Below are 21,076 nucleotides of genomic sequence, written 5' to 3'. Positions count from 1 at the left end.
CGGCTTCGGAACTTTTAAGTATCTCGATATATCTCGAAAACTACGCTTCTGATCAAAAAATATCATAGAACATAAATTGTAGGAAACATAATTCTCTACAAAAAACGTCTCTTAACATTTTGCCATAGCTCGCTTCGTTTCCGAGATATTTGCATATTTATCTCAAGGGAAGGGGCCTGACGGACATATTTCGAGATATTTCTTCTTCTTGTTGTTCTTCTTCTGTACAGCTAAGCTGGAAGTGGCATTTGCGGCTCGCACTAGTGCAGAGTTATCTCAAAGAAAGGGGCCACGGTGTTTCTGTATCTCTATTATGTTGGTGCGGCTTCGGAACTTTTAAATATCTTGATATATCTCGAGAACTACGCATCTGATCAAAAAATATCATAGAACATAAAAAGTAGGAAACCTAATTTTCTACAAAAAAGGTCTCTTAACATTTTGCCATAGCTCGCTTCGTTTCCGAGATATTTGCAGATTCATCTCAAGGGAAGGGGCCTGACGGACATATTTCGAGATATTTCTTCTTCTTGTTGTTCTTCTTCTGCACAGCTAAGCTGGAAGTGGCATTTGCGGCTCGCACTAGTGCACAGTTATCTCAAAGAAAGGGGCCACGGTGTTTCTGTATCTCTATTATGTTGGTGCGGCTTCGGAACTTTTAAGTATCTCGATATATCTCGAAAACTACGCTTCTGATCAAAAAATATCATAGAACATAAATTGTAGGAAACATAATTCTCTACAAAAAACGTCTCTTAACATTTTGCCATAGCTCGCTTCGTTTCCGAGATATTTGCATATTTATCTCAAGGGAAGGGGCCTGACGGACATATTTCGAGATATTTCTTCTTCTTGTTGTTCTTCTTCTGTACAGCTAAGCTGGAAGTGGCATTTGCGGCTCGCACTAGTGCAGAGTTATCTCAAAGAAAGGGGCCACGGTGTTTCTGTATCTCTATTATGTTGGTGCGGCTTCGGAACTTTTAAATATCTTGATATATCTCGAGAACTACGCATCTGATCAAGAAATATCATAGAACATAAAAAGTAGGAAACCTAATTTTCTACAAAAAAGGTCTCTTAACATTTTGGCATAGCTCGCTTCGTTTCCGAGATATTTGCCGATTTATCTCAAGGGAAGGGGCCTGACGGACATATTTCGAGATATTTCTTCTTCTTGTTGTTCTTCTTCTGCACAGCTAAGCTGGAAGTGGCATTTGCGGCTCGCACTAGTGCAGAGTTATCTCAAAGAAAGGGGCCACGGTGTTTCTGTATCTCTATTATGTTGGTGCGGCTTCGGAACTTTTAAATATCTCAATATATCTCGAAAACTACGCTTCTGATCAAAAAATATCATAGAACATAAATTGTAGGAAACATAATTCTCTACAAAAAAGGTCTCTTAACATTTTGCCATAGCTCGCTTCGTTTCCGAGATATTTGCAGATATATCTCAAGGGCAGGGGCCTGACGGACATATTTCGAGATATTTCTTCTTCTTGTTGTTCTTCTTCTGCACAGCTAAGCTGGAAGTGGCATTTACAGCTCGCAATAGTGCAGAGTTATCTCAAAGAAAGGGGCCACGGTGTTTCTGTATCTCTATTATGTTGGTGCGGCTTCGGAACTTTTAAATATCTTGATATATCTCGAGAACTACGCATCTGATCAAAAAATATCATAGAACATAAAAAGTAGGAAACTTAATTCTCTACAAAAAAGGTCTCTTAACATTTTGCCATAGCTCGCTTCGTTTCCGAGATATTTGCAGATTTATCTCAAGGGAAGGGGCCTAACGGACATATTTCGAGATATTTCTTCTTCTTGTTGTTCTTCTTCTGCACAGCTAAGCTGTAAGTGGCATTTGCGGCTCGCACTAGTGCAGAGTTATCTCAAAGAAAGGGGCCACGGTGTTTCTGTATCTCTATTATGTTGGTGCGGCTTCGGAACTTTTAAATATCTTGATATATCTCGAGAACTACGCATCTGATCAAAAAATGTCATAGAACGTAAAAAGTAGGAAACTTAATTCTCTACAAAAAAGGTCTCTTAACATTTTGCCATAGCTCTCTTCGTTTCCGAGATATTTCCAGATTTATCTCAAGGGAAGGGGCCTGACGGACATATTTCGAGATATTTCTTCTTCTTGTTGTTCTTCTTCTGCACAGCTAAGCTGGAAGTGGCATTTGCAGCTCGCAATAGTGCAGAGATATCTCAAAGAAAGGGGCCACGGTGTTTCTGTATCTCTATTATGTTGGTGCGGCTTCGGAACTTTTAAATATCTTGATATATCTCGAGAACTACGCATCTGATCAAAAAATATCATAGAACATAAAAAGTAGGAAACTTAATTCTCTACAAAAAAGGTCTCTCAACATTTTGCCATAGCTCGCTTCGTTTCCGAGATATTTGCAGATTTCTCTCAAGGGAAGGGGCCTGACGGACATATTTCGAGATACTTCTTCTTCTTGTTGTTCTTCTTCTGCACAGCTAAGCTGGAAGTGGCATTTACAGCTCGCAATAGTGCAGAGTTATCTCAAAGAAAGGGGCCACGGTGTTTCTGTATCTCTATTATGTTGGTGCGGCTTCGGAACTTTTAAATATCTTGATATATCTCGAGAACTACGCATCTGATCAAAAAATATCATAGAACATAAAAAGTAGGAAACTTAATTCTCTACAAAAAAGGTCTCTTAACATTTTGCCATAGCTCTCTTCGTTTCCGAGATATTTGCAGATTTATCTCAAGGGAAGGGGCCTGACGGACATATTTCGAGATACTTCTTCTTCTTGTTGTTCTTCTTCTGCACAGCTAAGCTGGAAGCGGCATTTGCGGCTCGCACTAGTGCAGAGTTATCTCAAAGAAAGGGGCCACGGTGTTTCTGTATCTCTGTTATGTTGGTGCGGTTTCGGAACTTTTAAATATCTTGATATATCTCGAGAACTACGCATCTGATCAAAAAATATCATAGAACATAAATTGTAGGAAACATAATTCTCTACAAAAAAGGTCTCTTAACATTTTGCCATAGCTCGCTTCGTTTCCGAGATATTTGCAGATTTATCTCAAGGGAAGGGGCCTAACGGACATATTTCGAGATATTTCTTCTTCTTGTTGTTCTTCTTCTGCACAGCTAAGCTGGAAGCGGCATTTGCGGCTCGCACTAGTGCAGAGTTATCTCAAAGAAAGGGGCCACGGTGTTTCTGTATCTCTGTTATGTTGGTGCGGTTTCGGAACTTTTAAATATCTTGATATATCTCGAGAACTACGCATCTGATCAAAAAATATCATAGAACATAAAAAGTAGGAAACTTAATTCTCTACAAAAAAGGTCTCTCAACATTTTGCCATAGCTCGCTTCGTTTCCGAGATATTTGCAGATTTCTTTCAAGGGAAGGGGCCTGACGGACATATTTCGAGATACTTCTTCTTCTTGTTGTTCTTCTTCTGCACAGCTAAGCTGGAAGTGGCATTTACAGCTCGCAATAGTGCAGAGTTATCTCAAAGAAAGGGGCCACGGTGTTTCTGTATCTCTATTATGTTGGTGCGGCTTCGGAACTTTTAAATATCTTGATATATCTCGAGAACTACGCATCTGATCAAAAAATATCATAGAACATAAAAAGTAGGAAACTTAATTCTCTACAAAAAAGGTCTCTTAACATTTTGCCATAGCTCTCTTCGTTTCCGAGATATTTGCAGATTTATCTCAAGGGAAGGGGCCTGACGGACATATTTCGAGATACTTCTTCTTCTTGTTGTTCTTCTTCTGCACAGCTAAGCTGGAAGCGGCATTTGCGGCTCGCACTAGTGCAGAGTTATCTCAAAGAAAGGGGCCACGGTGTTTCTGTATCTCTGTTATGTTGGTGCGGTTTCGGAACTTTTAAATATCTTGATATATCTCGAGAACTACGCATCTGATCAAAAAATATCATAGAACATAAAATGTAGGAAACTTAATTCTCTACAAAAAAGGTCTCTTAACATTTTGCCATAGCTCGCTTCGTTTCCGAGATATTTGCAGATTTATCTCAAGGGAAGGGGCCTGACGGACATATTTCGAGATATTTCTTCTTCTCGTTGTTCTTCTTCTGCACAGCTAAGCTGTAAGTGGCATTTGCGGCTCGCACTAGTGCAGAGTTATCTCAAAGAAAGGGGCCACGGTGTTTCTGTATCTCTATTATGTTGGTGCGGCTTCGGAACCTTTAAATATCTCGATATATCTCGAGAACTACGCATCTGATCAAAAAATATCATAGAACATAAAAAGTAGGAAACTTAATTCTCTACAAAAAAGGTCTCTTAACATTTTGCCATAGCTCGCTTCGTTTCCGAGATATTTGCAGATTTATCTCAAGGGAAGGGGCCTGACGGACATATTTCGAGATATTTCTTCTTCTTGTTGTTCTTCTTCTGCACAGCTAAGCTGGAAGTGGCATTTGCGGCTCGCACTAGTGCACAGTTATCTCAAAGAAAGGGGCCACGGTGTTTCTGTATCTCTATTATGTTGGTGCGGCTTCGGAACTTTTAAGTATCTCGATATATCTCGAAAACTACGCTTCTGATCAAAAAATATCATAGAACATAAATTGTAGGAAACATAATTCTCTACAAAAAACGTCTCTTAACATTTTGCCATAGCTCGCTTCGTTTCCGAGATATTTGCATATTTATCTCAAGGGAAGGGGCCTGACGGACATATTTCGAGATATTTCTTCTTCTTGTTGTTCTTCTTCTGTACAGCTAAGCTGGAAGTGGCATTTGCGGCTCGCACTAGTGCAGAGTTATCTCAAAGAAAGGGGCCACGGTGTTTCTGTATCTCTATTATGTTGGTGCGGCTTCGGAACTTTTAAATATCTTGATATATCTCGAGAACTACGCATCTGATCAAAAAATATCATAGAACATAAAAAGTAGGAAACCTAATTTTCTACAAAAAAGGTCTCTTAACATTTTGGCATAGCTCGCTTCGTTTCCGAGATATTTGCCGATTTATCTCAAGGGAAGGGGCCTGACGGACATATTTCGAGATATTTCTTCTTCTTGTTGTTCTTCTTCTGCACAGCTAAGCTGGAAGTGGCATTTGCGGCTCGCACTAGTGCAGAGTTATCTCAAAGAAAGGGGCCACGGTGTTTCTGTATCTCTATTATGTTGGTGCGGCTTCGGAACCTTTAAATATCTCAATATATCTCGAAAACTACGCTTCTGATCAAAAAATATCATAGAACATAAATTGTAGGAAACATAATTCTCTACAAAAAAGGTCTCTTAACATTTTGCCATAGCTCGCTTCGTTTCCGAGATATTTGCAGATATATCTCAAGGGCAGGGGCCTGACGGACATATTTCGAGATATTTCTTCTTCTTGTTGTTCTTCTTCTGCACAGCTAAGCTGGAAGTGGCATTTACAGCTCGCAATAGTGCAGAGTTATCTCAAAGAATGGGGCCACGGTGTTTCTGTATCTCTATTATGTTGGTGCGGCTTCGGAACTTTTAAATATCTTGATATATCTCGAGAACTACGCATCTGATCAAAAAATATCATAGAACATAAAAAGTAGGAAACTTAATTCTCTACAAAAAAGGTCTCTTAACATTTTGCCATAGCTCTCTTCGTTTCCGAGATATTTGCAGATTTATCTCAAGGGAAGGGGCCTGACGGACATATTTCGAGATACTTCTTCCTCTTGTTGTTCTTCTTCTGCACAGCTAAGCTGGAAGTGGCATTTGCAGCTCGCAATAGTGCAGAGTTATCTCAAAGAAAGGGCCACGGTGTTTCTGTATCTCTATTATGTTGGTGCGGCTGCGGAACTTTTAAATATCTTAATATATCTCGAGAACTACGCATCTGATCAAAAAATATCATAGAACATAAAAAGTAGGAAACTTAATTCTCTACAAAAAAGGTCTCTTAACATTTTGCCATAGCTCGCTTCGTTTCCGAGATATTTGCAGATTTATCTCAAGGGAAGGGGCCTAACGGACATATTTCGAGATATTTCTTCTTCTTGTTGTTCTTCTTCTGCACAGCTAAGCTGTAAGTGGCATTTGCGGCTCGCACTAGTGCAGAGTTATCTCAAAGAAAGGGGCCACGGTGTTTCTGTATCTCTATTATGTTGGTGCGGCTTCGGAACTTTTAAATATCTTGATATATCTCGAGAACTACGCATCTGATCAAAAAATGTCATAGAACGTAAAAAGTAAGAAACTTAATTCTCTACAAAAAAGGTCTCTTAACATTTTGCCATAGCTCTCTTCGTTTCCGAGATATTTCCAGATTTATCTCAAGGGAAGGGGCCTGACGGACATATTTCGAGATATTTCTTCTTCTTGTTGTTCTTCTTCTGCACAGCTAAGCTGGAAGTGGCATTTGCAGCTCGCAATAGTGCAGAGATATCTCAAAGAAAGGGGCCACGGTGTTTCTGTATCTCTATTATGTTGGTGCGGCTTCGGAACTTTTAAATATCTTGATATATCTCGAGAACTACGCATCTGATCAAAAAATATCATAGAACATAAAAAGTAGGAAACTTAATTCTCTACAAAAAAGGTCTCTCAACATTTTGCCATAGCTCGCTTCGTTTCCGAGATATTTGCAGATTTCTTTCAAGGGAAGGGGCCTGACGGACATATTTCGAGATACTTCTTCTTCTTGTTGTTCTTCTTCTGCACAGCTAAGCTGGAAGTGGCATTTACAGCTCGCAATAGTGCAGAGTTATCTCAAAGAAAGGGGCCACGGTGTTTCTGTATCTCTATTATGTTGGTGCGGCTTCGGAACTTTTAAATATCTTGATATATCTCGAGAACTACGCATCTGATCAAAAAATATCATAGAACATAAAAAGTAGGAAACTTAATTCTCTACAAAAAAGGTCTCTTAACATTTTGCCATAGCTCTCTTCGTTTCCGAGATATTTGCAGATTTATCTCAAGGGAAGGGGCCTGACGGACATATTTCGAGATACTTCTTCTTCTTGTTGTTCTTCTTCTGCACAGCTAAGCTGGAAGCGGCATTTGCGGCTCGCACTAGTGCAGAGTTATCTCAAAGAAAGGGGCCACGGTGTTTCTGTATCTCTGTTATGTTGGTGCGGTTTCGGAACTTTTAAATATCTTGATATATCTCGAGAACTACGCATCTGATCAAAAAATATCATAGAACATAAAATGTAGGAAACTTAATTCTCTACAAAAAAGGTCTCTTAACATTTTGCCATAGCTCGCTTCGTTTCCGAGATATTTGCAGATTTATCTCAAGGGAAGGGGCCTGACGGACATATTTCGAGATATTTCTTCTTCTCGTTGTTCTTCTTCTGCACAGCTAAGCTGTAAGTGGCATTTGCGGCTCGCACTAGTGCAGAGTTATCTCAAAGAAAGGGGCCACGGTGTTTCTGTATCTCTATTATGTTGGTGCGGCTTCGGAACCTTTAAATATCTCGATATATCTCGAGAACTACGCATCTGATCAAAAAATATCATAGAACATAAAAAGTAGGAAACTTAATTCTCTACAAAAAAGGTCTCTTAACATTTTGCCATAGCTCGCTTCGTTTCCGAGATATTTGCAGATTTATCTCAAGGGAAGGGGCCTGACGGACATATTTCGAGATACTTCTTCTTCTTGTTGTTCTTCTTCTGCACAGCTAAGCTGTAAGTGGCATTTGCAGCTCGCAATAGTGCAGAGTTATCTCAAAGAAAGGGGCCACGGTGTTTCTGTATCTCTATTATGTTGGTGCGGCTTCGGAACTTTTAAATATCTTGATATATCTCGAGAACTACGCATCTGATCAAAAAATGTCATAGAACGTAAAAAGTAGGAAACTTAATTCTCTACAAAAAAGGTCTCTTAACATTTTGCCATAGCTCTCTTCGTTTCCGAGATATTTCCAGATTTATCTCAAGGGAAGGGGCCTGACGGACATATTTCGAGATATTTCTTCTTCTTGTTGTTCTTCTTCTGCACAGCTAAGCTGGAAGTGGCATTTGCAGCTCGCAATAGTGCAGAGATATCTCAAAGAAAGGGGCCACGGTGTTTCTGTATCTCTATTATGTTGGTGCGGCTTCGGAACTTTTAAATATCTTGATATATCTCGAGAACTACGCATCTGATCAAAAAATATCATAGAACATAAAAAGTAGGAAACTTAATTCTCTACAAAAAAGGTCTCTCAACATTTTGCCATAGCTCGCTTCGTTTCCGAGATATTTGCAGATTTCTCTCAAGGGAAGGGGCCTGACGGACATATTTCGAGATACTTCTTCTTCTTGTTGTTCTTCTTCTGCACAGCTAAGCTGGAAGTGGCATTTACAGCTCGCAATAGTGCAGAGTTATCTCAAAGAAAGGGGCCACGGTGTTTCTGTATCTCTATTATGTTGGTGCGGCTTCGGAACTTTTAAATATCTTGATATATCTCGAGAACTACGCATCTGATCAAAAAATATCATAGAACATAAAAAGTAGGAAACTTAATTCTCTACAAAAAAGGTCTCTTAACATTTTGCCATAGCTCTCTTCGTTTCCGAGATATTTGCAGATTTATCTCAAGGGAAGGGGCCTGACGGACATATTTCGAGATACTTCTTCTTCTTGTTGTTCTTCTTCTGCACAGCTAAGCTGGAAGCGGCATTTGCGGCTCGCACTAGTGCAGAGTTATCTCAAAGAAAGGGGCCACGGTGTTTCTGTATCTCTGTTATGTTGGTGCGGTTTCGGAACTTTTAAATATCTTGATATATCTCGAGAACTACGCATCTGATCAAAAAATATCATAGAACATAAATTGTAGGAAACATAATTCTCTACAAAAAAGGTCTCTTAACATTTTGCCATAGCTCGCTTCGTTTCCGAGATATTTGCAGATTTATCTCAAGGGAAGGGGCCTAACGGACATATTTCGAGATATTTCTTCTTCTTGTTGTTCTTCTTCTGCACAGCTAAGCTGGAAGCGGCATTTGCGGCTCGCACTAGTGCAGAGTTATCTCAAAGAAAGGGGCCACGGTGTTTCTGTATCTCTGTTATGTTGGTGCGGTTTCGGAACTTTTAAATATCTTGATATATCTCGAGAACTACGCATCTGATCAAAAAATATCATAGAACATAAATTGTAGGAAACATAATTCTCTACAAAAAAGGTCTCTTAACATTTTGCCATAGCTCGCTTCGTTTCCGAGATATTTGCAGATATATCTCAAGGGAAGGGGCCTGACGGACATATTTCGAGATATTTCTTCTTCTTGTTGTTCTTCTTCTCCACAGCTAAGCTGGAAGTGGCATTTACAGCTCGCAATAGTGCTGAGTTATCTCCAAGAAAGGGGCCACGGTGTTTCTGTATCTCTATTATGTTGGTGCGGCTTCGGAACTTTTAAATATCTCGATATATCTCGAAAACTACGCTTCTGATCAAAAAATATCATAGAACATAAATTGTAGGAAACATAATTCTCTACAAAAAAGGTCTCTCAACATTTTGCCATAGCTCGCTTCGTTTCCGAGATATTTGCAGATATATCTCAAGGGCAGGGGCCTGACGGACATATTTCGAGATATTTCTTCTTCTTGTTGTTCTTCTTCTGCACAGCTAAACTGGAAGTGGCATTTCCAGCTCGCAATAGTGCAGAGTTATCTCAAAGAAAGGAGCCACGGTGTTTCTGTATCTCTATTATGTTGGTGCGGCTTCGGAACTTTTAAATATCTTGATATATCTCGAGAACTACGCATCTGATCAAAAAATATCATAGAACATAAAATGTAGGAAACTTAATTCTCTACAAAAAAGGTCTCTTAACATTTTGCCATAGCTCGCTTCGTTTCCGAGATATTTGCAGATTTATCTTAAGGGAAGGGGCCTGACGGACATATTTCGAGATATTTCTTCTTCTCGTTGTTCTTCTTCTGCACAGCTAAGCTGTAAGTGGCATTTGCGGCTCGCACTAGTGCAGAGTTATCTCAAAGAAAGGGGCCACGGTGTTTCTGTATCTCTATTATGTTGGTGCGGCTTCGGAACCTTTAAATATCTCGATATATCTCGAGAACTACGCATCTGATCAAAAAATATCATAGAACATAAAAAGTAGGAAACTTAATTCTCTACAAAAAAGGTCTCTTAACATTTTGCCATAGCTCGCTTCGTTTCCGAGATATTTGCAGATTTATCTCAAGGGAAGGGGCCTGACGGACATATTTCGAGATACTTCTTCTTCTTGTTGTTCTTCTTCTGCACAGCTAAGCTGGAAGTGGCATTTGGAGCTCGCAATAGTGCAGAGTTATCTCAAAGAAAGGGGCCACGGTGTTTCTGTATCTCTATTATGTTGGTGCGGCTTCGGAACTTTTAAATATCTTGATATATCTCGAGAACTACGCATCTGATCAAAAAATATCATAGAACATAAAAAGTAGGAAACTTAATTCTCTACAAAAAAGGTCTCTTAACATTTTGCCATAGCTCGCTTCGTTTCCGAGATATTTGCAGATTTATCTCAAGGGAAGGGGCCTAACGGACATATTTCGAGATATTTCTTCTTCTTGTTGTTCTTCTTCTGCACAGCTAAGCTGGAAGCGGCATTTGCGGCTCGCACTAGTGCAGAGTTATCTCAAAGAAAGGGGCCACGGTGTTTCTGTATCTCTGTTATGTTGGTGCGGTTTCGGAACTTTTAAATATCTTGATATATCTCGAGAACTACGCATCTGATCAAAAAATATCATAGAACATAAATTGTAGGAAACATAATTCTCTACAAAAAAGGTCTCTTAACATTTTGCCATAGCTCGCTTCGTTTCCGAGATATTTGCAGATATATCTCAAGGGCAGGGGCCTGACGGACATATTTCGAGATATTTCTTCTTCTTGTTGTTCTTCTTCTGCACAGCTAAGCTGGAGGTGGCATTTACAGCTCGCAATAGTGCAGAGTTATCTCAAAGAAAGGGGCCACGGTGTTTCTGTATCTCTATTATGTTGGTGCGGCTTCGGAACTTTTAAATATCTTAATATATCTCGAGAACTACGCATCTGATCAAAAAATATCATAGAACATAAAAAGTAGGAAACATAATTCTGTACAAAAAAGGTCTCTTAACATTTTGCCATAGCTCGCTTCGTTTCCGAGATATTTGCAGATTTATCTCAAGGGAAGGGGCCTGACGGACATATTTCGAGATATTTCTTCTTCTTGTTGTTTTTCTTCTGCACAGCTAAGCTGGAAGTGGCATTTGCGGCTCGCACTAGTGCACAGTTATCTCAAAGAAAGGGGCCACGGTGTTTCTGTATCTCTATTATGTTGGTGCGGCTTCGGAACTTTTAAGTATCTCGATATATCTCGAAAACTACGCTTCTGATCAAAAAATATCATAGAACATAAATTGTAGGAAACATAATTCTCTACAAAAAACGTCTCTTAACATTTTGCCATAGCTCGCTTCGTTTCCGAGATATTTGCATATTTATCTCAAGGGAAGGGGCCTGACGGACATATTTCGAGATATTTCTTCTTCTTGTTGTTCTTCTTCTGTACAGCTAAGCTGGAAGTGGCATTTGCGGCTCGCACTAGTGCAGAGTTATCTCAAAGAAAGGGGCCACGGTGTTTCTGTATCTCTATTATGTTGGTGCGGCTTCGGAACTTTTAAATATCTTGATATATCTCGAGAACTACGCATCTGATCAAAAAATATCATAGAACATAAAAAGTAGGAAACCTAATTTTCTACAAAAAAGGTCTCTTAACATTTTGCCATAGCTCGCTTCGTTTCCGAGATATTTGCAGATTTATCTCAAGGGAAGGGGCCTGACGGACATATTTCGAGATATTTCTTCTTCTTGTTGTTCTTCTTCTGCACAGCTAAGCTGGAAGTGGCATTTGCGGCTCGCACTAGTGCACAGTTATCTCAAAGAAAGGGGCCACGGTGTTTCTGTATCTCTATTATGTTGGTGCGGCTTCGGAACTTTTAAGTATCTCGATATATCTCGAAAACTACGCTTCTGATCAAAAAATATCATAGAACATAAATTGTAGGAAACATAATTCTCTACAAAAAACGTCTCTTAACATTTTGCCATAGCTCGCTTCGTTTCCGAGATATTTGCATATTTATCTCAAGGGAAGGGGCCTGACGGACATATTTCGAGATATTTCTTCTTCTTGTTGTTCTTCTTCTGTACAGCTAAGCTGGAAGTGGCATTTGCGGCTCGCACTAGTGCAGAGTTATCTCAAAGAAAGGGGCCACGGTGTTTCCGTATCTCTATTATGTTGGTGCGGCTTCGGAACTTTTAAATATCTTGATATATCTCGAGAACTACGCATCTGATCAAAAAATATCATAGAACATAAAAAGTAGGAAACCTAATTTTCTACAAAAAAGGTCTCTTAACATTTTGCCATAGCTCGCTTCGTTTCCGAGATATTTGCAGATATATCTCAAGGGCAGGGGCCTGACGGACATATTTCGAGATATTTCTTCTTCTTGTTGTTCTTCTTCTGCACAGCTAAGCTGGAGGTGGCATTTACAGCTCGCAATAGTGCAGAGTTATCTCAAAGAAAGGGGCCACGGTGTTTCTGTATCTCTATTATGTTGGTGCGGCTTCGGAACTTTTAAATATCTTAATATATCTCGAGAACTACGCATCTGATCAAAAAATATCATAGAACATAAAAAGTAGGAAACATAATTCTGTACAAAAAAGGTCTCTTAACATTTTGCCATAGCTCGCTTCGTTTCCGAGATATTTGCAGATTTATCTCAAGGGAAGGGGCCTGACGGACATATTTCGAGATATTTCTTCTTCTTGTTGTTTTTCTTCTACACAGCTAAGCTCGAAGTGGCATTTGCGGCTCGCACTAGTGCACAGTTATCTCAAAGAAAGGGGCCACGGTGTTTCTGTATCTCTATTATGTTGGTGCGGCTTCGGAACTTTTAAGTATCTCGATATATCTCGAAAACTACGCTTCTGATCAAAAAATATCATAGAACATAAATTGTAGGAAACATAATTCTCTACAAAAAACGTCTCTTAACATTTTGCCATAGCTCGCTTCGTTTCCGAGATATTTGCAGATTCAGCTCAAAGGAACTGGCCTGACGGACATATTTCGAGATATTTCTTCTTCTTGTTGTTCTTCCTCTGCACAGCTAAGCTGGAAGTGGCATTTGCAGCTCGCAATAGTGCAGAGTTATCTCAAAGAAAGGGGCCACGGTGTTTCTGTATCTCTATTATGTTGGTGCGGCTTCGGAACTTTTAAATATCTTGATATATCTCGAGAACTACGCATCTGATCAAAAAATATCATAGAACATAAAAAGTAGGAAACTTAATTCTCTACAAAAAAGGTCTCTTAACATTTTGCCATAGCTCGCTTCGTTTCCGAGATATTTGCATATTTATCTCAAGGGAAGGGGCCTGACGGACATATTTCGAGATGTTTCTTCTTCTTGTTGTTCTTCTTCTGTACAGCTAAGCTGGAAGTGGCATTTGCGGCTCGCACTAGTGCAGAGTTATCTCAAAGAAAGGGGCCACGGTGTTTCTGTATCTCTATTATGTTGGTGCGGCTTCGGAACTTTTAAATATCTTGATATATCTCGAGAACTACGCATCTGATCAAAAAACATGATAGAACATAAAAAGTAGGAAACCTAATTTTCTACAAAAAAGGTCTCTTAACATTTTGCCATAGCTCGCTTCGTTTCCGAGATATTTGCAGATTTATCTCAAGGGAAGGCGCCTGACGGACATATTTCGAGATATTTCTTCTTCTTGTTGTTCTTCTTCTGCACAGCTAAGCTGGAAGTGGCATTTGCGGCTCGCACTAGTGCAGAGTTATCTCAAAGAAAGGGGCCACGGTGTTTCTGTATCCCTATTATGTTGGTGCGGCTTCGGAACTTTTAAATATCTCGATATATCTCGAAAACCACGCTTCTGATCAAAAAATATCATAGAACATAAATTGTAGGAAACATAATTCTCTACAAAAACCGTCTCTTAACATTTTGCCATAGCTCGCTTCGTTTCCGAGATATTTGCAGATTCAGCTCAAAGGAACTGGCCTGACGGACATATTTCGAGATATTTCTTCTTCTTGTTGTTCTTCTTCTGCACAGCTAAACTGGAAGTGGCATTTACAGCTCGCAATAGTGCAGAGTTATCTCAAAGAAAGGGGCCACGGTGTTTCTGTATCTCTATTATGTTGGTGCGGCTTCGGAACTTTTAAATATCTTAATATATCTCGAGAACTACGCATCTGATCAAAAAATATCATAGAACATAAAATGTAGGAAACTTAATTCTCTACAAAAAAGGTCTCTTAACATTTTGCCATAGCTCGCTTCGTTTCCGAGATATTTGCAGATTTATCTCAAGGGAAGGGGCCTAACGGACATATTTCGAGATATTTCTTCTTCTTGTTGTTCTTCTTCTGCACAGCTAAGCTGGAGGTGGCATTTACAGCTCGCAATAGTGCAGAGTTATCTCAAAGAAAGGGGCCACGGTGTTTCTGTATCTCTATTATGTTGGTGCGGCTTCGGAACTTTTAAATATCTTAATATATCTCGAGAACTACGCATCTGATCAAAAAATATCATAGAACATAAAAAGTAGGAAACATAATTCTCTACAAAAAAGGTCTCTTAACATTTTGCCATAGCTCGCTTCGTTTCCGAGATATTTGCATATTTATCTCAAGGGAAGGGGCCTGACGGACATATTTCGAGATATTTCTTCTTCTTGTTGTTCTTCTTCTGTACAGCTAAGCTGGAAGTGGCATTTGCGGCTCGCACTAGTGCAGAGTTATCTCAAAGAAAGGGGCCACGGTGTTTCTGTATCTCTATTATGTTGGTGCGGCTTCGGAACTTTTAAATATCTTAATATATCTCGAGAACTACGCATCTGATCAAAAAATATCATAGAACATAAAATGTAGGAAACTTAATTCTCTACAAAAAAGGTCTCTTAACATTTTGCCATAGCTCGCTTCGTTTCCGAGATATTTGCAGATTTATCTCAAGGGAAGGGGCCTAACGGACATATTTCGAGATATTTCTTCTTCTTGTTGTTCTTCTTCTGCACAGCTAAGCTGGAGGTGGCATTTACAGCTCGCAATAGTGCAGAGTTATCTCAAAGAAAGGGGCCACGGTGTTTCTGTATCTCTATTATGTTGGTGCGGCTTCGGAACTTTTAAATATCTTAATATATCTCGAGAACTACGCATCTGATCAAAAAATATCATAGAACATAAAAAGTAGGAAACATAATTCTCTACAAAAAAGGTCTCTTAACATTTTGCCATAGCTCGCTTCGTTTCCGAGATATTTGCATATTTATCTCAAGGGAAGGGGCCTGACGGACATATTTCGAGATATTTCTTCTTCTTGTTGTTCTTCTTCTGTACAGCTAAGCTGGAAGTGGCATTTGCGGCTCGCACTAGTGCAGAGTTATCTCAAAGAAAGGGGCCACGGTGTTTCTGTATCTCTATTATGTTGGTGCGGCTTCGGAACTTTTAAATATCTTGATATATCTCGAGAACTACGCATCTGATCAAAAAATATCATAGAACATAAAAAGTAGGAAACCTAATTTTCTACAAAAAAGGTCTCTTAACATTTTGCCATAGCTCGCTTCGTTTCCGAGATATTTGCAGATTTATCTCAAGGGAAGGGGCCTGACGGACATATTTCGAGATATTTCTTCTTCTTGTTGTTCTTCTTCTGCACAGCTAAGCTGGAAGTGGCATTTGCGGCTCGCACTAGTGCACAGTTATCTCAAAGAAAGGGGCCACGGTGTTTCTGTATCTCTATTATGTTGGTGCGGCTTCGGAACTTTTAAGTATCTCGATATATCTCGAAAACTACGCTTCTCATCAAAAAATATCATAGAACATAAATTGTAGGAAACATAATTCTCTACAAAAAACGTCTCTTAACATTTTGCCATAGCTCGCTTCGTTTCCGAGATATTTGCATATATATCTCAAGGGAAGGGGCCTGACGGACATATTTCGAGATATTTCTTCTTCTTGTTGTTCTTCTTCTGTACAGCTAAGCTGGAAGTGGCATTTGCGGCTCGCACTAGTGCAGAGTTATCTCAAAGAAAGGGGCCACGGTGTTTCTGTATCTCTATTATGTTGGTGCGGCTTCGGAACTTTTAAATATCTTGATATATCTCGAGAACTACGCATCTGATCAAAAAATATCATAGAACATAAATTGTACGAAACATAATTCTCTACAAAAAAGGTCTCTTAACATTTTGCCATAGCTCGCTTCGTTTCCGAGATATTTGCAGATTTATCTCAAGGGAAGGGGCCTGACGGACATATTTCGAGATATTTCTTCTTCTTGTTGTTTTTCTTCTACACAGCTAAGCTCGAAGTGGCATTTGCGGCTCGCACTAGTGCACAGTTATCTCAAAGAAAGGGGCCACGGTGTTTCTGTATCTCTATTATGTTGGTGCGGCTTCGGAACTTTTAAGTATCTCGATATATCTCGAAAACTACGCTTCTGATCAAAAAATATCATAGAACATAAATTGTAGGAAACATAATTCTCTACAAAAAACGTCTCTTAACATTTTGCCATAGCTCGCTTCGTTTCCGAGATATTTGCAGATTCAGCTCAAAGGAACTGGCCTGACGGACATATTTCGAGATATTTCTTCTTCTTGTTGTTCTTCCTCTGCACAGCTAAGCTGGAAGTGGCATTTGCAGCTCGCAATAGTGCAGAGTTATCTCAAAGAAAGGGGCCACGGTGTTTCTGTATCTCTATTATGTTGGTGCGGCTTCGGAACTTTTAAATATCTTGATATATCTCGAGAACTACGCATCTGATCAAAAAATATCATAGAACATAAAAAGTAGGAAACCTAATTTTCTACAAAAAAGGTCTCTTAACATTTTGCCATAGCTCGCTTCGTTTCCGAGATATTTGCAGATTTATCTCAAGGGAAGGCGCCTGACGGACATATTTCGAGATATTTCTTCTTCTTGTTGTTCTTCTTCTGCACAGCTAAGCTGGAAGTGGCATTTGTGGCTCGCACTAGTGCAGAGTTATCTCAAAGAAAGGGGCCACGGTGTTTCTGTATCCCTATTATGTTGGTGCGGCTTCGGAACTTTTAAATATCTCGATATATCTCGAAAACTACGCTTCTGATCAAAAAATATCATAGAACATAAATTGTAGGATACATAATTCTCTACAAAAACCGTCTCTTAACATTTTGCCATAGCTCGCTTCGTTTCCGAGATATTTGCAGATTCAGCTCAAAGGAACTGGCCTGACGGACATATTTCGAGATATTTCTTCTTCTTGTTGTTCTTCTTCTGCACAGCTAAACTGGAAGTGGCATTTACAGCTCGCAATAGTGCAGAGTTATCTCAAAGAAAGGGGCCACGGTGTTTCTGTATCTCTATTATGTTGGTGCGGCTTCGGAACTTTTAAATATCTTAATATATCTCGAGAACTACGCATCTGATCAAAAAATATCATAGAACATAAAATGTAGGAAACTTAATTCTCTACAAAAAAGGTCTCTTAACATTTTGCCATAGCTCGCTTCGTTTCCGAGATATTTGCAGATTTATCTCAAGGGAAGGGGCCTAACGGACATATTTCGAGATATTTCTTCTTCTTGTTGTTCTTCTTCTGCACAGCTAAGCTGGAGGTGGCATTTACAGCTCGCAATAGTGCAGAGTTATCTCAAAGAAAGGGGCCACGGTGTTTCTGTATCTCTATTATGTTGGTGCGGCTTCGGAACTTTTAAATATCTTAATATATCTCGAGAACTACGCATCTGATCAAAAAATATCATAGAACATAAAAAGTAGGAAACATAATTCTCTACAAAAAAGGTCTCTTAACATTTTGCCATAGCTCGCTTCGTTTCCGAGATATTTGCATATTTATCTCAAGGGAAGGGGCCTGACGGACATATTTCGAGATATTTCTTCTTCTTGTTGTTCTTCTTCTGTACAGCTAAGCTGGAAGTGGCATTTGCGGCTCGCACTAGTGCAGAGTTATCTCAAAGAAAGGGGCCACGGTGTTTCTGTATCTCTATTATGTTGGTGCGGCTTCGGAACTTTTAAATATCTTGATATATCTCGAGAACTACGCATCTGATCAAAAAATATCATAGAACATAAAAAGTAGGAAACCTAATTTCCTACAAAAAAGGTCTCTTAACATTTTGCCATAGCTCGCTTCGTTTCCGAGATATTTGCAGATTTATCTCAAGGGAAGGGGCCTGACGGACATATTTCGAGATATTTCTTCTTCTTGTTGTTCTTCTTCTGCACAGCTAAGCTGGAAGTGGCATTTGCGGCTCGCACTAGTGCACAGTTATCTCAAAGAAAGGGGCCACGGTGTTTCTGTATCTCTATTATGTTGGTGCGGCTTCGGAACTTTTAAGTATCTCGATATATCTCGAAAACTACGCTTCTCATCAAAAAATATCATAGAACATAAATTGTAGGAAACATAATTCTCTACAAAAAACGTCTCTTAACATTTTGCCATAGCTCGCTTCGTTTCTGAGATATTTGCATATATATCTCAAGGGAAGGGGCCTGACGGACATATTTCGAGATATTTCTTCTTCTTGTTGTTCTTCTTCTGTACAGCTAAGCTGGAAGTGGCATTTGCGGCTCGCACTAGTGCAGAGTTATCTCAAAGAAAGGGGCCACGGTGTTTCTGTATCTCTATTATGTTGGTGCGGCTTCGGAACTTTTAAATATCTTGATATATCTCGAGAACTACGCATCTGATCAAAAAATATCATAGAACATAAAAAGTAGGAAACCTAATTTTCTACAAAAAAGGTCTCTTAACATTTTGCCATAGCTCGCTTCGTTTCCGAGATATTTGCAGATTTATCTCAAGGGAAGGGGCCTGACGGACATATTTCGAGATATTTCTTCTTCTTGTTGTTCTTCTTCTGCACAGCTAAGCTGGAAGTGGCATTTGCGGCTCGCACTAGTGCAGAGTTATCTCAAAGAAAGGGGCCACGGTGTTTCTGTATCTCTATTATGTTGGTGCGGCTTCGGAACCTTTAAATATCTCAATATATCTCGAAAACTACGCTTCTGATCAAAAAATATCATAGAACATAAATTGTAGGAAACATAATTCTCTACAAAAAAGGTCTCTTAACATTTTGCCATAGCTCGCTTCGTTTCAGAGATATTTGCAGATATATCTCAAGGGCAGGGGCCTGACGGACATATTTCGAGATATTTCTTCTTCTTGTTGTTCTTCTTCTGCACAGCTAAGCTGGAAGTGGCATTTACAGCTCGCAATAGTGCAGAGTTATCTCAAAGAAAGGGGCCACGGTGTTTCTGTATCTCTATTATGTTGGTGCGGCTTCGGAACTTTTAAATATCTTGATATATCTCGAGAACTACGCATCTGATCAAAAAATATCATAGAACATAAAAAGTAGGAAACTTAATTCTCTACAAAAAAGGTCTCTTAACATTTTGCCATAGCTCTCTTCGTTTCCGAGATATTTGCTTATTTATCTCAAGGGAAGGGGCCTGACGGACATATTTCGAGATATTTCTTCTTCTTGTTGTTCTTCTTCTGTACAGCTAAGCTGGAAGTGGCATTTGCGGCTCGCACTAGTGCAGAGTTATCTCAAAGAAAGGGGCCACGGTGTTTCTGTATCTCTATTATGTTGGTGCGGCTTCGGAACTTTTAAATATCTTGATATATCTCGAGAACTACGCATCTGATCAAAAAATATCATAGAACATAAAAAGTAGGAAACCTCGTTTTCTACAAAAAAGGTCTCTTAACATTTTGCCATAGCTCGCTTCGTTTCCGAGATATTTGCAGATTTATCTCAAGGGAAGGGGCCTGACGGACATATTTCGAGATATTTCTTCTTCTTGTTGTTCTTCTTCTGCACAGCTAAGCTGGAAGTGGCATTTACAGCTCGCAATAGTGCAGAGTTATCTCCAAGAAAGGGGCCACGGTGTTTCTGTATCTCTATTATGTTGGTGCGGCTTCGGAACCTTTAAATATCTTGATATATCTCGAGAACTACGCATCTGATCAAAAAATATCATAGTACATAAAAAGTAGGAAACTTAATTCTCTACAAAAAAGGTCTCTCAACATTTTCCCATAGCTCGCTTCGTTTCCGAGATATTTGCAGATTTATCTCAAGGGAAGGGGCCTCACGGACATATTTCGAGATATTTCTTCTTCTTGTTGTTCTTCTTCTGCACAGCTAAGCTGGAAGTGGCATTTGCAGCTCGCAATAGTGCAGAGATATCTCAAAGAAAGGGGCCACGGTGTTTCTGTATCTCTATTATGTTGGTGCGGCTTCGGAACTTTTAAATATCTTGATATATCTCGAGAACTACGCATCTGATCAAAAAATATCATAGAACATAAAAAGTAGGAAACTTAATTCTCTACGAAAAAGGTCTCTCAACATTTTGCCATAGCTCGCTTCGTTTCCGAGATATTTGCAGATTTCTCTCAAGGGAAGGGGCCTGACGGACATATTTCGAGATACTTCTTCTTCTTGTTGTTCTTCTTCTGCACAGCTAAGCTGGAAGTGGCATTTACAGCTCGCAATAGTGCAGAGTTATCGCAAAGAAAGGGGCCACGGTGTTTCTGTATCTCTATTATGTTGGTGCGGCTTCGGAACTTTTAAATATCTTGATATATCTCGAGAACTACGCATCTGATCAAAAAATATCATAGAACATAAAAAGTAGGAAACTTAATTCTCTACAAAAAAGGTCTCTTAACATTTTGCCATAGCTCTCTTCGTTTCCGAGATATTTGCAGATATATCTCAAGGGCAGGGGCCTGACGGACATATTTCGAGATATTTCTTCTTCTTGTTGTTCTTCTTCTGCACAGCTAAGCTGGAGGTGGCATTTACAGCTCGCAATAGTGCAGAGTTATCTCAAAGAAAGGGGCCACGGTGTTTCTGTATCTCTATTATGTTGGTGCGGCTTCGGAACTTTTAAATATCTTAATATATCTCGAGAACTACGCATCTGATCAAAAAATATCATAGAACATAAAAAGTAGGAAACATAATTCTGTACAAAAAAGGTCTCTTAACATTTTGCCATAGCTCGCTTCGTTTCCGAGAT

The sequence above is a fragment of the Osmia lignaria genome, unplaced genomic scaffold (genome assembly GCF_051020975.1).
Source record: "Osmia lignaria lignaria isolate PbOS001 unplaced genomic scaffold, iyOsmLign1 scaffold0003, whole genome shotgun sequence".
Lineage (NCBI taxonomy): Eukaryota > Metazoa > Arthropoda > Insecta > Hymenoptera > Megachilidae > Osmia > Osmia lignaria.
Note: the sequence above shows the minus strand (reverse complement) of the source record.